Source organism: Camellia sinensis, chromosome 2 (assembly GCF_055761805.1).
Source record: "Camellia sinensis isolate YWXY chromosome 2, ASM5576180v1, whole genome shotgun sequence".
NCBI lineage: Eukaryota > Viridiplantae > Streptophyta > Magnoliopsida > Ericales > Theaceae > Camellia > Camellia sinensis.
This window is the reverse complement of record NC_138962.1, coordinates 133667493-133682846: the sequence shown is the minus strand read 5'-3', so window position 1 is coordinate 133682846 and position 15354 is coordinate 133667493. Positions and strand designations below refer to the sequence as shown.

At 36.3% G+C, this 15354-nt stretch overlaps 1 long non-coding RNA gene across 1 annotated transcript; it reads left to right on the top strand.

The window, feature by feature from the left end:
* The first annotated feature begins 2306 nt into the window (after positions 1-2306).
* On the top strand, positions 2307-5441 carry LOC145819677 (uncharacterized). Its single transcript, XR_014360452.1, has 2 exons — positions 2307-2600; positions 5113-5441. It is a non-coding gene; the product is annotated as an uncharacterized LOC145819677 (long non-coding RNA).
* The last annotated feature ends 9913 nt before the right edge of the window (positions 5442-15354 follow it).

The following is a 15354-nucleotide window of genomic DNA, read 5'->3' as shown; positions in this document are numbered from 1 at the left end:
AACGATTATTGGTCCAGCCGATGATGTATTTCGGTTGATGAAGCTATTTCACTGGTGGTGTGTTGGTAGTGCACTACCTGTGAAGGTATTAGGCAATGCTTAGTGCTTCGGTGGTGCATGGAAGCTTAGCTATGGCGTCGCTTCTCAAAATCCGGCGCCAATGGCATTTTTCCGAGGGTCCTCTTCTTGCGTGTGCCGCTGGTTTGGGGTACGTTGTGTAGGTTGTTGTGAAGAGGTGGGAGTTTGTTTCCGGCGCTGGACTGTCCATGTTTCCGGCGTTGGTCTGCTGCTTCATTGTTTGATGCATTCTCAAAAGTGTCGAAGGCAACAACTCATGAGCAGAGGCCCCAAGAATTTCTCAAATTTCTCTGGATTCAATCCAAAGAAATTTGAATTTTCTCTGGATTCAACCCAGAGAAATTCAAATTTCGTTTGAAGTCCATCCTCTGAATTTTCGTTTTCATTAATGTTTTTTAGTTATGAAATTATGCAAAAACACAAAGTTTGAGATTGTAATCTGTCCAAAGGATGGACTTCAACTTCAGATGGGGTTCCATGAATTCTGTTGCAGTCGAATTATTTGAAGCAAGGTTAGAAGTTCTTAATGAAAACGAAATGTTTCACCAAGGCACCATCTTCAATGATATGGTATGTGCAATTTAAGAATGATGGGTCATTTAGTTTTTAGTTGAAATGGAAAATAGATGAGCTATGCATGTTAAATTGGGTTTTTTGATAATGCAATGCTCAAACATTTTAAAGTCTCTTAAGGAATAGAAAATTTTCATTGGTGCTCACATTGCAGTGAAGGCACTAGAGAAAAGCTGTGTCAATGTTTTTTATTATAGGATCATGACTATCACGCGTAAAATAATTGCGCTCATTCATTTGTTTAATAGGGCACTTGTTTTCCATGCATCGTGTGTGCAGCAGTTGCTAGTAATATGATTGGTTAAACACATTTTGATGCTATCAAATTTCTCTAGGGCCAACAGATTACGGTTCCTTGTTTGGTCCATGATGCTACAGAACACATTGGCTACTGCACAAATGCATCAAATGGCTGTAAAATTCGGTCATGTTTGGTTTGGATTTCAGAACTTGTTTCAAAATTTTTGTTTTTGTTGGAGCACTTTCTTTTGGAGTACTTTCTTCCGCTATATATTTGTTTTTGTTGGTTTTATAGTAGTAGCTTCTTCTGAATCAGATATGTGGAAAAGAATGAAACAAGATATGGCAAGGAAATGAGAGTAGTGTTTCAGTTAAGCAAGGAAGTGGGTTGAGGTAGGGGAATTCTTATGTTCAAAAAGAAAAAAAAAAAGGACAGAGAAATTTACAGTGGGATGTTTAGGGAAGTCCAGAGAAATTCTTGGTCTTTGACTTGAATTTTCTCTAAACCAATTTTCTCTAGACTAATTTTCTCTGACTTGAATTTTCTCTGAACCAATTTTTTCTGAACCAATTTTCTCTGGATTGATGTTGAGGGACCTTAGACATCATGAAAATATTTGATGTCATTTATACTATAAAATCATAATATCAGGGACCTTAAAAAAAATGCCCCCTATTAATCCAATGGATGATTAATCTAACAAATTTGTAGGATTATTAGTAATTGGCTAGAGGTGAAATTATATATCCTGAGTTAATAAATAAAATAAAAAGACTCTGTAATGACCCAAAATTTTTTTTTTCACAAATAGCCAGTGCATAATTTAGTTGAGCAAATTTTCAAATTTGAGTGTTGTGTAAATTCTGTGTGAAAATAGTTCGGTTTTGTATTTTTTAAAAATAGTTACCGATCTCAGAAAATTATGAAATTTTTGTATGTTGTTCACATACGAGTCTAGCACGTTGGGTAAAAATTTCAGAATTTATTGATGAGTATTTATTTTATGAAAATTCGCTGACTGATCAGTGTTCGGTCTAGTGTATAGCAAAATTTGAAAGTGAGTTTTGGGTATTTGGTCCTTTTTAATTATATGATTGGTAGTAACTACCTTGGGAGTTGTTTTTATTTATTATATAGTGTTATAATAAATGTTTAAAAGTTAAATTTATGGTGTGTACCATACGGTGAAAAATTATATATTTTATAAAGAATGAAACATGTATGTATTGTGAAATCAGTAAAATATTATATTTTGTGGTGTAAAAAAATGTTATATTTTTGTGGCGAGAAAAATTATATCATTTTATAATTTATATTATAAAATTTTGAATTATTATTACAAAAATTAAATTATTTTTTTAAAAAAACCCATCATTAAAAAAGCAAACTCACATGAGATTGTTCCCCACTCCTCTCTCTTTTTCCCCTTCCTTTCCTTTTCATCATTTCTTTTTTCTTTGTTGAATTGAGCAGAGATTTCTGCTCTCTTGGTCTCTCTCCCAACGTGTATCTATCTCTCTCTCCCTTTTTCTTTTTTTCTCTATTGTTGCTCAATGGTTGAGCTTCAAATAGGAGTCTTTAGAGTAAGATTTTACAAAAGTGTTGTAAATGAAAGTTGGAGAACTCGTCGTAATCTTTGCAATGGTATTCTCGGATTCATGATCGGGCAACGTTTGCATTTTCATATTTGTTTTTCTTCATATTTGAGGTAGGGACTTTCTTCATATTTTTACATTAAAGCTATGCTAGAATTATTTTGAGAAAATATATCATTATAAGAGGTATTGCATATAGATATATTTTTAGATTTTTGTTTGGTAATTTTTGGAAGAAAAATTATGTTGAAATGTTAAGAATGTTAGTATTTTAAGATTAATTTTGAAAAAATTATTTTGTGTTGTTAATTTTGTAAAAGAAATCCAAAAATAGAATTTAATAATTGTATGGATTATATCTATATCATATTATGGTTAGATAATTTATTTTAAGAAATTAAGGTTGAAATATTTATCTCATCATTGAGTTTTGGAATTTATTTTTGAGAAAAATAAATTGATATTGAGGAATATTGTATAAATTGTTAAGTATAGATTTTTCCTACACTTCTTTATGCACTTTTGCTTGATTATATGGAGTTTAGAGTTGTATATAATTTAATTTGAATTTTTGAAAAATTTGTGTTTTATTTGCTTAAAAGAGAAATTTTGAGAAAAATAAAAAGTTGATGCCCAAATTGCGAAAGTGTAAACTTGGAATATGTTTGTAAGGTCATGAAAGAGTTATGTTTTTAATTTGAACAAAAACGGATTTCGATTCGATTAGTTTTGAAATTTTTACCAGTTTGTGGCCAAAAGAGCATATTTAAAGAAAATAAAGGAATTACGTTTAACTTTTGGGGCTTTCGATCAAAATAGGATGTCATAGTTGAATAATGCTTGGAGAATGAGTTTGGAAAGAAAATGATGTTTTCTTGGGCATTAACGGTATTATTTTGCTTAATGTATTTGTTGGAATAAAACCGACACGGTTAGAAATGAACCTTGAGAGGTTACCGGACATGATTGTGATATGAAAACTAGTGTAGTTGTTCATATTTGATGAAATGTGGAATATGATTTGTTTCTAAATGTTGAAAATTATGGGAGATTCCAAGTTATAGTTATATGTTAGATTATATGCCCATGTTGTTATCTTTTAATTAATAAGTTGGAAATAACTATTTTGGCTATCGATGAAAATTTATCATGTTGCATTTAAATGAGGATTTTGATCAAAATGGTAATATTTAATAAGTAGGGATTTTCTTTGAATTATATATATATATATATATATGTTTTTGCAAGATCTAGATGATTTTCGAAATCATCATTTGATTAGTTTTGAAAATTAATTTTTGATTTAAGAAGATGAGTGATTTTGAAAGTGGGTTTACTTTCTTTTCTTTCTAAAAATAAAAATTGAGGGTTTTTGAACTATGTTGATTAAAGAAATATGTTTTTGGTGAGATCTTCTCAAATATTTGAAAATGGTTGTTTTTAGTGAGAAAACTTAGAAATTGGGGGCTTTTAGAAAAATGTTGAAAATCTTTGGAAGATGTTACTATATTTATTTTGTGTGCCAAAATAAATGATGTTGGAAAATTGTTTATTTATTTGCCTATAAATGATGTTTTTCATGAAATGTGAGAATTGTTGAAGTTTTGGGAATTGTTGTTTAAAAGTATTAATATAGTCTTCAGATGTCTAAATTGTTAAGATTGTTTGAAATGTGGGAATTTTGTTATCCCTTTGATGAATTGAAATAAAAGTATTTATTCATCTTGTGAAATTGCATTGAAATGAGAAATGAGAATTTTGATCACAATGAGAATATTGTGTGGGAGTATTGAAAGTGAAAGAAATATTATATTATATTATTAATCATTGCATTGGCATATCAATTCATTTGATAATAAAGAGCTTTGAAATTTGATTGGAAAACGTTACATTTAGAAAAGAATGTTGAGAAACAAGTTTTCTTGAAATGGTTTTAGGGTAAATACGGTGGTAAGTCTTGACAGGTAGTGTGGATTATAGGTGTCGAGCCTTCCAGTTGCGATTGGTAAAAATGACAAATTGGTAGTACTTGTATAGTCTACTTGCAGACACCATCCTAGAGATTGATAGGTGGTGTAGATGATAGGTGTCGAGCCTTCCGGTTGTGACCGGTAAAAATGACAAATTGATAGTACTTGTATAGTCTACTTATAGACACTGACCTAGGGATTACCAGAGTTGTATTTACCGCCCTTGAAATAAATTGTTAAGTTTTGAACAATTGAAATTGCATGACATCATTGAGCATGATAGTTTTCAAAGGATGAAAATGTGATTTATCTTCAAAAAGGACATAGCATGGCATATGCATTCATCTCATAAGACTGTATAAAATGGATTTGATGAATTGTTTAATTATTTGATTTAATTGATAATGAGATAATTGAATGGATTAAAAAGGATGTCATGTTACTATTGAAGCATGTTTATTTATTTAAGTTAACTGGTTGTGGTTAATTAAATAAAAAAAATGGATTTAAGAGATTATGTGATAAAACCTTATGATTTTGGCATGATATGATTTCACGAATATGTATGAGTATCTTTGTACTCGCATATCTTTTACTGTTTTAATATGAGATTGCTCGATGAGTTTTGCTCACCCCTGCCTGTACATGTGTACAGGGAATGCTTTTCGGATTTGAAGATCAAACAATGGGTTTTACCATTTCATAAGTGTAATGTAGAGATGGATTGTACTACTTCATTTGTTGTTTGGCTGAGTGCTATTTTTTTGTAAAGAGTAGTGTCCTCTCTTTTATTGTAAGCCTCAGGGCATTTATTTTATTTGTATGTAAATGTCATTGTTATATAACGAGAGGGAATATGTATATTTAATTATTCATCATTTCATTCAAGGATGAAATGTTATTTGTAAATGGACTTAATTAATAAATATTGGTAAGGTTATCCGAGTAATAAAATACGGGGCGTGACAGACTCTTTTACCTTCATATGTTTCCTTATGGGCAAATTGCAAACACCCCCCTCGAGGTTTGGTAAAAATACAGATTTCCCCCTGAGGTTTGAGAAATTACAAATTGCCCCCTGAGGGTTAAATTTTCATAACAAATTAGGAAAAATTAAGTGGGAATCTGTATGAAAATAAAAATCTCATGGGACAATTTGTTATGAAAATATAAACCTCAGGGGACGGGATGTAATTTCTCAAACCTCAGGGGAGAATCTGTATTTTCACCAAATCTCAAAGGGGTGTTTGTAATTTGCCCTTTTCTTACCCAATGTAGATCAAACAATCGACAAGGAAATAATTTATCCTACTAATCTAATTGGATAGTGAATATCACACTACTTTGATGAGATTATCAATAGCTTCACTATTAGTCTTGTGAATCAACATGGTCTTAATGTACTAGTTTATGTATCAACTTAATAAAGCAATATATATTCGTCCTCTTTTTCCGTTCATTACATTTTCTTTATTTTTTTCCGAGTCTTTATGTTATTTCTGATACCTAATAATAAAATTTTTTTATTGAGTAATACTAAGAATCATGAATTACTTTATAAAAAAATTTCACCATTAGATTATAAATATAATAAAAAATCACACATTAATCAAAGAATAAAAAATTTTCATAAAGTATTTATGAGAGGGTAATTTATATGGAGAAAATGGGCCGCGCTAGGGACCCTGGTATAGGCCGTAGTAAGGACCTCAGTAGCTCGGTTTTGGGGAAGGCTGACATTGATCCAAACGGTTGTGTCACTGAGGCTTCTACTTGGTTGTTCAAAAGGGAGTTTTTTAGCCAACCAAGGTACATATCGGTAACGAGTGTCGAGCTGAGCTTAGCTCTACATAATGCCTTCTACATCATTGTTTTTCTTAGAGCACGGCAGAGATAGGCTAGCTCGTTGACTGCATCAATCGAGCCGAGGTAAACACCAGTTCACTGGGTCGGCAGTGAGTAGGGTGTTATTAGGATAGGCATTATCCTTGGGGAATGTGATTCCTAGGAGGACTCTGCTTAGGAGAATAAGAGTCCTACTATGATTGTACCACGTGGAATCTATAAAAGCTCGTGACAGGACCTATGTACAGGTATCACAATTCTTACTCTCAAATACATAGAGCTTTTGTTTCTATTGCCTATTTTGCTGACTTAGGCATCGTAGAGGCTTCTGGCATATACCTACGGCTAGCTCACGTTAGTGTTTTTAGGTAGTAAAGCAACGAAATTTGGAGGAGTGCATTTGCATTGATCAATAGGATTATACGAGAAGATTATTTCGTGCTCGTATAATTGGCACTGTCTGTGGGAAAAACACACAAAGAACAAACCTTTTGATTGAGTTTCCTCTTCAGTCAAAATCTATGGTGCACAATGAAGACTTGCCACATTCTTCTATTGATGGGCAAACCCCGGAAAGGGGCGGGAGTGTAGCTTGCCTTTTTCGCACCCCTTTTTGGAAGTTCGAAATATAATCCTTATAGTTCGGACTCCACTTGTGGTTCTGAATCAAATTTCACAAGTGCAATGTGATATAGTGAAAACACAAAAAAAGACCAAATTCGGCAATTCTTTTGGAAAATCGATTTTGAATCAAAAATACCAAAATTGGATTGCTTTGCCAGATACAGAGTCGCCTCCTAAATATTTTTGAGAAATTTAAGAAACCCATGACTCATGCTAAAGGCCACGTGTCCATCATTACCAAGATTGTCTCGGTTTGGGAACTTAGATACGAGAGGGGAAGGTCACGAATTGAGCACCCTCGCTCGCCCGATCAAAGATTGGCCTCTACTAATCATGATATGAATCTTATGTACATTTTATGCTCTTATTCCAGTTATTTAGGCTAGCATTTACTATGTGATGTGCGCACATAAGGTATAGACTAGTTTTTTCAAATTGTTACAATTCAATTTCATGTTTGTTTTTCGAAAAGGGTTTGATTTTGCCACTTAACAAAGTAGGCTTAAAGTTTGTGGATTTGTCACTTGACAAAGTGGGCTTAAACGTACATTCGTTGAATCATTCTAATTCAAGCAACAAGCCTTCATCCACAAGAACTCAAATAGTTCAAAAAAGTAAGCACTTCACCTCACGACAAGCATACTATACATGGCAACAATCACATTCATGCAACTATGCTAAAGCACTAAAAACTCACCTAGTATTCCAAGCTAAGATAAAACAAAAGAGTTAGAAAAATATGCATGATTCCTAACTATGCAATAATGCAACTAAAATAGGCTCGGCAACTTAACATGTTATTTGCAACAATTTGGTAACATGCAGTCTAAGCACGTATTCAAAGAAGTATTGAATTGACAATACAGTTGGAATGATGAACTGAGCCTCGGTGCATGTAGGACAAATGAATGGATACAAAACATGCGATATGCTAATTGAAACGTGATGTCCCTAATCTAACCATCATAAGTGGATAAATAAAAGGGAGAAAGACGTGGGGTTAGAAGAGATACACATTATTACATTGCGCTCTGTAACGCCCCAAAAATACACGCTATTGAAATAATAATAATAACCATGGCTTTTAAGAGACATTGGAAATATCCCCAACATATTCCATTACATAGTCTCAATGTTTATACAAGAATAATCTCATATGTGGTTATACATTCAATGAATCCTAGTACATGAATCTATAGCATGCAGAATCATTCAATCAAAAGAAGTAAGTGCCCTCAAGGGCTTACAAGTTCCAAGGCTTAAGCCCGGTTACACAAAAAAGGTCTCCCAGACCCATGCATGAATAGCCCTTGGCTTACAAAAATTACAATCACAAACAAAATAGAGCCTTGTGCTCTCAATACATACTTCCATGCCCTAGTTCGGCGAGTTCACCATGTCTTTTCCTACACCAAAATCCCATAGGGGTGAGCATAAAGCCCAGTAGAGAATTCTTAATAAAGTATATACATTTATGCAAGATTCCTAATGTAAAATGAACATGCCATGCAATGCCAATTAAAAGAGGATTTCATTTACATGTTTTAAAAAGCCACCATGTTTAATAGCAACTTGAAATCTCAACAATTCAGAAATTTACAATTTTATTCAATGGGGTGGTAAATACGACTCCGGTAATCCCTAGGTTGGTGTCTGCAGGTAGGCGTATCTAGCATTACCAAAAACCCCACTTTACCGATTGCTAACCGGAAGGGAAGTGGTACCTCTTTCGCACGTGTTTTCAGTCTTTCATCCCGGACACTCAGGCCAACTTAATCAAATTCATCTACACCTCCTATCTAGACTTACCAACGCATTTACCCCAAAACATTTCAATAATTCTCATTTCAAAATATTCTTTTCTCAATGTAAACGTTCCAAACTCAATTCAAAATGTACAATAATCAAATGAATGAATATGTAGTACAACAATTATCAATGTCTCATAACATTTCTCCATTTCAAGCATCTCAACAATGATACCATAATAATCACGTTTCCCATTCTTCCACCCTTCAATGTAATTACACATAATAGCCACTTATGCATTTAATTCTATCATTTAGATAGCAACGTTCCATATTTCAAACTTTTCCCAACCATTTAGTCATTTCACAACCGTATCAATATCTTAGCACAACAATTTCCAAAGTTTCCACTTCTCATATTTCATGAAATCCATCCTTTGTATATCAATTTATACACACACACACACACACACACACACACATATATATATACATATCGATGGGAAATTTTCCAATCATTAAGCATTTTGGCACAAAAGGAAATATATAATGACAATGTCATCTATAAGTTTTCAATAACCTTTCAAACCCCAAATCCCTAGATTTCCTCACCACAACCAAGCACATTCAAAACTCATGAAAGGGGTTTTCTTCAAAAGTTTATTTTTCTCAATCAATGTAGTTCAAATTTTCAAGAGATTATTTTTTTTAAAGGAACTAGGAGGAAGACTATTCTCAAACCCCCACATTCTTGAGCCAAAATCAAGTTTCAACATTTACAATGGAAAATTTCGAAATGTTCACAAGATCTAGCAAAAATATATATATAACTCCAAGAATAAACCCTACCTCGAGTTTTTGGAGAAAAGAGATGAGAAACCCTCAAATTTGACGGTGTTGAAATGTGATCTCCACCGCACACAACGAAGCCCTCTAGAAGTTATCCAACTTTGATGAAGAAACTATGGGCAAATTTCTAATGGATGTAAGGAGATCAAGGACTTGATCTTGTTTTGGTGTAGAAAATGTAGAGAGAAGGGAGAGAAAAGAGTTTTTAGAGAGAGAGAGATCAAACAAAAGTGAGATACAACCAACCCAAAGAGAAGAAAAAGCAAAAAATTCAGACTCACCTACCACCGCACGTAAGGCCTTATCCCTGCACGTGCAGCCCTTCCTCCCCCGCACCTGCTGCTCCAAGTGCTTTTATTTCAGAATGCACTCAGTCACTCCCCCTATTTTCCGCACATGCGGCCCCTTTTCTGCACGTGCGACACAAGGCCCCGCATGTGCAGCCCTGGTTCTATAATCTAGAAATTTTCCTGTTTGCACAGTTGAACACCAGCACTGCTGCTCAATTTGCTCTACCTTACCAACACTCTGTTGTGCTTTGTATCAGTAGCTGGCCAGCCACTGGTAAAGGTTGCCGGCCATAGATGGTGGTCTGCCGGCCACTGCTTCATATGTTCATCTCACTGCAACAGAGGACAAACAGAGCATATACAGGGTATTTTCAAGGATTGTCTGAATAACTCACCCTTTCTTTTCATGAACAAATCCAAGGAGTGGTGAACTTAAGCCACAAACCACCAATTCAAGCAATTTCATTGCATGATGGCTTGTGAACCCAAGAGTACAAGTTCAATAAATGCAAGAAAAAAAAGACACATACCTCCTTCCTTTTATAAAAGATCAAGGAAATAGGTTAACCTTAGAGACTTGGATTATTTCATCACTAGCAAGTATGAAATGGTCCAAGTTCTATGTGTTCAATTAACGTCCGATTGAACACAACAAGTTATTATCTTTCTCATTTTTAGTCCCAAGTTTTAGTTACTCATTTTAATTTGCCAACCATTCTTTAATCCAATTAAGTCCAAAAGGTGAATTAAAGTTCTCTAATGGAAAGAGGGCTCAAACACAAGTTTCTTTTGGTATGAAAGAAACATCATACCGTTGGTAATGAACCCTTTAAGGGATTAAACCATTAAGTATGAAACCTCAATTTCATACTTGGGCAAGCAAGTGACTTGAAACCACCTTCAAAGCAAAATTAAAAGCCAAGAAATGAGGGAGGTTGCAGAGATTATACTTGCTAAAATGAAGTAAGAAAAAAATTAAAACATGCAATCAACTCAAACAAGTGGTGTCTAAAGGCCTAAAACACCAAGCTTATGAGGAAACTTATACTAGAAGCATGCAAAACACGACTCAAATGAATTAACCAACCCAAAACAAAGTTAAAACAGTCCAAAATAGAGCCTAAAACATTATGGAATTAATCTATAAATGGTAAAAAAAATAAGCTAACATATAGAGCTATCTAGGCTAGCAAACAAGGCACAAGGAGGGGAGGCTAACCCCTCTAAATTTAAACCTCAAAACATGATTTTGGCCACTGAAATAACCCTGAAATTCAGTGTTCAAAAGCCCAAAAAAAGATGGTTTGAAATGGGAAACAAATGTGGAAAGGACTTAAAAGCAAGGAAGAGAGAAGGGTGAACCACTCCCTACCTTTAAATGGCCTACAACCACCAATTTCAACCCAAAAAAATAGAATTTATACAGCCCAAAAAATAGTACAAAAATGTGCTAGAATGAAGACAGAAGTAGCTAAAAGAATAAGCTAAAACATGGAACAATTAAAGCAAGTAAACAAGCCAAAGGAGGGGTGGCTAACCCTTTCATTTTTGGGACTTCAAAATCACTTTTTTAGCCTCTGAAAAACTCTAAAAATCAGTGGTAAAAAGCTCAAAAAAAGTCGATGAAGAGATGAGAAACACAAGTGGAAAGGCTTAGAGAACAAGGTTCAAAGAAGAGTGGTAAACCCCTATACCTTTAATAGCCTTAAACCACAAATTTCAACCCATAAAAACAGTTGAAAAACACTTCAAAATCAGCAAGAAAAGATAGAAAAGAAGTGGTGTAGAGATGGTACAAAAGAAAGAGAAGGTATACCTCTTGGAGAGGAATAAACCCTTAAGTCATAAACCACCAATTTCCACACTCTTAAGTGCTTCAAGAGCTCAAATTCAAACTCAAATCATCTCAGTAAGAAGTTCTCTAGGTTTGGTTTAGAGTGTTTGGGCATAGACTATGCAAGTTGCAAGAGAGAGAGAGAGAGAGAGAGAGAGAGAGAGAGAGAGAGAGAGAATTGTAAAGAGAAAGGATTTTTCCAAAATTATTTCTTCACTCCTAATGTTTTCTAACCTTGAAAGTAAGAAGAAAGGTCTTCTATATATAGAAATATATGAGCTTTTGAAATATCTAAAAAAGAACAGCTGGAGTTTTGTGGAAATAACTGGAGAAAATATCTAGGTTTTACATTGGTGGCCAGTCGGCTAGCAGTGGTGGCCGACAGGCAAAAAATGGTGGCTTGCCGTCCATAAATGGTGGCTGCCAGCCACCTGCCGGCTATGCTTCCAAACGCGACTTCAAATGGGCATATCTCCCTCATCCGGACTCGGCTTTAGGAGATTCTTGAGTCTAAAATGAAGCCACGGAAGCCCACTTTCCAATGGTGGCAGCCTCACATCTAAATTCTAAATGTGCAAAGAGATTTGCCTATTTTAGTGAAGATTGCTCATTTCTAGCTTAATCGGATTGATACCTAACTTCAAACAGCCATATCTCCCTCATCCGGACTCGGCTTTAGGAGATTCTTGAGTCTAAAATGAAGCCTCGGAAGTCTACTTTCCAATGGAGGTGGCTCACAACTAAAGTCCAACTGTACAAAAGGATAGACTTGATTTAGTGAGGCTGTCCGGTTCTCTCTTAACGGTTTCATGCCCAATCGCTTCCCCAACTAGTTTTCTTCTCTTTCCTCCAATTTTCTTTAACTCCAAACCTATAAATAAGAGGTTTTTAAAAGATTTTTCAAAGTGTTCACCTCTCTTTCATTTATTTCCACTTTGTCCTTACTCAGTTTACCAAAAAGTGCAATTTTAAACGAAATACGAGCCTCAGAACATCGTAGAAACATTTTCAAAAATATTTTAAAAGAGAGGGTTTTAAGGTCTAAAATAGTTTTGGTCAAAATAATTTTGGTCCAAAATAGGGTGTAAGGTTGAGATTTAGAAGCTCTTCTTGCTGAAGAAATTGAACGTTTGGACCGCATAACTTTCATCATCGAGTGATCAATCAGTGGCGCCCAAATCTTAATGGCGGTCAAAAATGAGGTGTCTACAGGAAGGCATGAAGGTTTACCTTTTATCCCACCCATGGCAGAACTAGATCCCCAGTGACGGAACCCACGGAGAGACACACGAGAAAGGCGGGGTTCGAGTCCTCGTCGCTCTCAGAGCCCTGATAGGTAGATGCAGAGAATGGATCCTCAGGTTCTGGAGGATTACGTAAGGGAGCAAGATGAATTGATAAGAAGGATGGCGGCAAACATGGAGATGATGAAATGCCAGATAAAAAGCAAAGGAGTGGCAGAAGAAGAGAGGTGCAAAGGCAACGCGCACTCTTGCTACTCAGAAGATCGTGACAGGCAAGTCACATCGTCACAAGCTGAAAATAGAAGCCTCAGGATAGGCGACACACAATCAAGGACTTCCAGGACTCGTTTCTCAAAGTCTAAGAGAATGAGGACTGAAAGGTCTTGGACTGAGGGAAGTAGTTATCGGCCCTTGCATTCGCACCAAGCGACATCTAGACATACAAAGTTGCCTAGGTTGGCAAACTTGCGAACGGTACTAGAGAAAAAGGCCCGGATGAGGGAGGACACCTAGGCTCATGACCCTCGTACGGTCTCAGCTCTACAACAGTTGGCTCCTAGGACGCATGGGAGTGTCGAGGTCGAGATGTCAATACCACGTCTTGCTTACGAACCAGCAGACAGAGTGTTAGCAAGGTTATAGAGCTCACCGTTCGTTCTAGCGATTGAGAATGCACCATTACCCTTGGGCTTCCATCAGCCTAAATTCACAAGTTATGAGGGGAAGTCAAACCCCTATATGTACTTTCACCACTTTCGCCAGGTTATGGACATATATTGACGAAATGAGGCACTCATGTGTATCTTGTTTCCTTCTAGCTTAGGTGACCTGGGTTTGGCATGGTTTGAGAGGTTGCCAGAAGGAAGCATAGCTTCATGGGTGCAACTTGCGGAGGGATTTGTGACCAGATTTAAAGCAAACACCAAGACGCCGGTGGAGATTGACCAGCTGCTCTCCATAGACATGGGTGAGAAAGAAAGATTGAAGCCTTACAATAACCGGTATTAGGAGACTTTTAATCAGATTAGAGATTTCCCTACAAACCTTGCTATTGCACAGTATAAACGGGGTTTGCCAGCAGGCAATAAGTTGAGGGATTCAATGACGATGATGCAACCCATCACAATTGAGGCCCTAATGGAAAGAGTGCATCAGCACATCTGGGTAGAAGAAGATGGCGCTTGCGTCAAAGCAAAAACTAGCACAACAGTGATGTCAGATAGAAAACCGACAGCAAAAGTCAACACAGTCGACCGAGAAGAACGACCGAACAAAAGTGGTAGGGATGGGCGAGAGGACTCCCAAGCAAGGAAGTTGAGAGTCCGAACTGCCATCACCACGATATTCAATAAACCTATCTACCAGATTCTTAGAGAGATACGCAATGAACCCTTCGTTCGGCGACCAGCCAAGTTGGGAGAAGTGCAGAGGGGCTACAATGATAGGTATTACACCTTCCATGATAAAAAAGGGCACTGAACCGAAAACTATATGCCATTAAGGCAACATCTGGAAGAGTTGGTGGCCGCAGGCCACCTGGACCAATATATTGAGGGGGAGCACAGCTAGTCCCCTAGAACTGCAATAAGCCAGATGGAACGCCAACTGACGGTCCATCCCAAGGCGTGATCAATGTGATATATGGAATCATCAAGCCTGAACGAGTATGTGAACTCAGAGGGATAATCAAAAAGGTTGAGCACATGAGAGAGGTACTAAGTGCATAACCTACCATGAAAAAGGAAAAAACGAAGGCTACAAGCATCATCACCTTTTCTGACAAGGACTTAATAAGATTACAAAGCCCTCACAATGATGCACTAGTGGTGACTCTGCGCGTCATGAATTTCGACATCAAACGGATCTTGATTGACTAAGGCAGCTCATGCGAGATAATGTACTATGAGACCTTCAAGCAACTCAAGTTAAAGAACAAAGATTTGGCACCAATAATATCCCCTCTGGTCAGCTTCAACTCGATGCCAGAATAGCCAGTGGGCAAAATAATTCTTCCAGTCAAAGCAAGAATAATGACAAAAGAAATGGAATTTTGGGTATTGAAAGTCCCATCCACTTGCAATATAATCTTGGGAAGAGCATGGTTACATGCCATGCGAGCAGTAGCATCGACCTACCACCAAGTGTTACGGTTCCCCAACGAAGTCGGAATGATTGAACAAGTCTTGGGAGACCAAATCATGTCCAAGTAGTGCTTCGTAACAGTAAATGGTAGTCGGGTTGCAAAAGGGCTCGTGCAAATGGTAGAGGAGCCAGAAAGCAACGAGCTATTCGCAGACGTCAGCAAGACAGCCAAACAGAAGGCAGTGGAAGACTTGGTAGAGGTAAGGATAGATGAGAAAACCCAGAGAGGTTCTTTTTGCTCGGCTCGTCTCTGTCCAGCACCAAGAGAATAAATATCATATAATTTTTTACCTCTAACATCAAAGTGTTTGCTTGGATGCC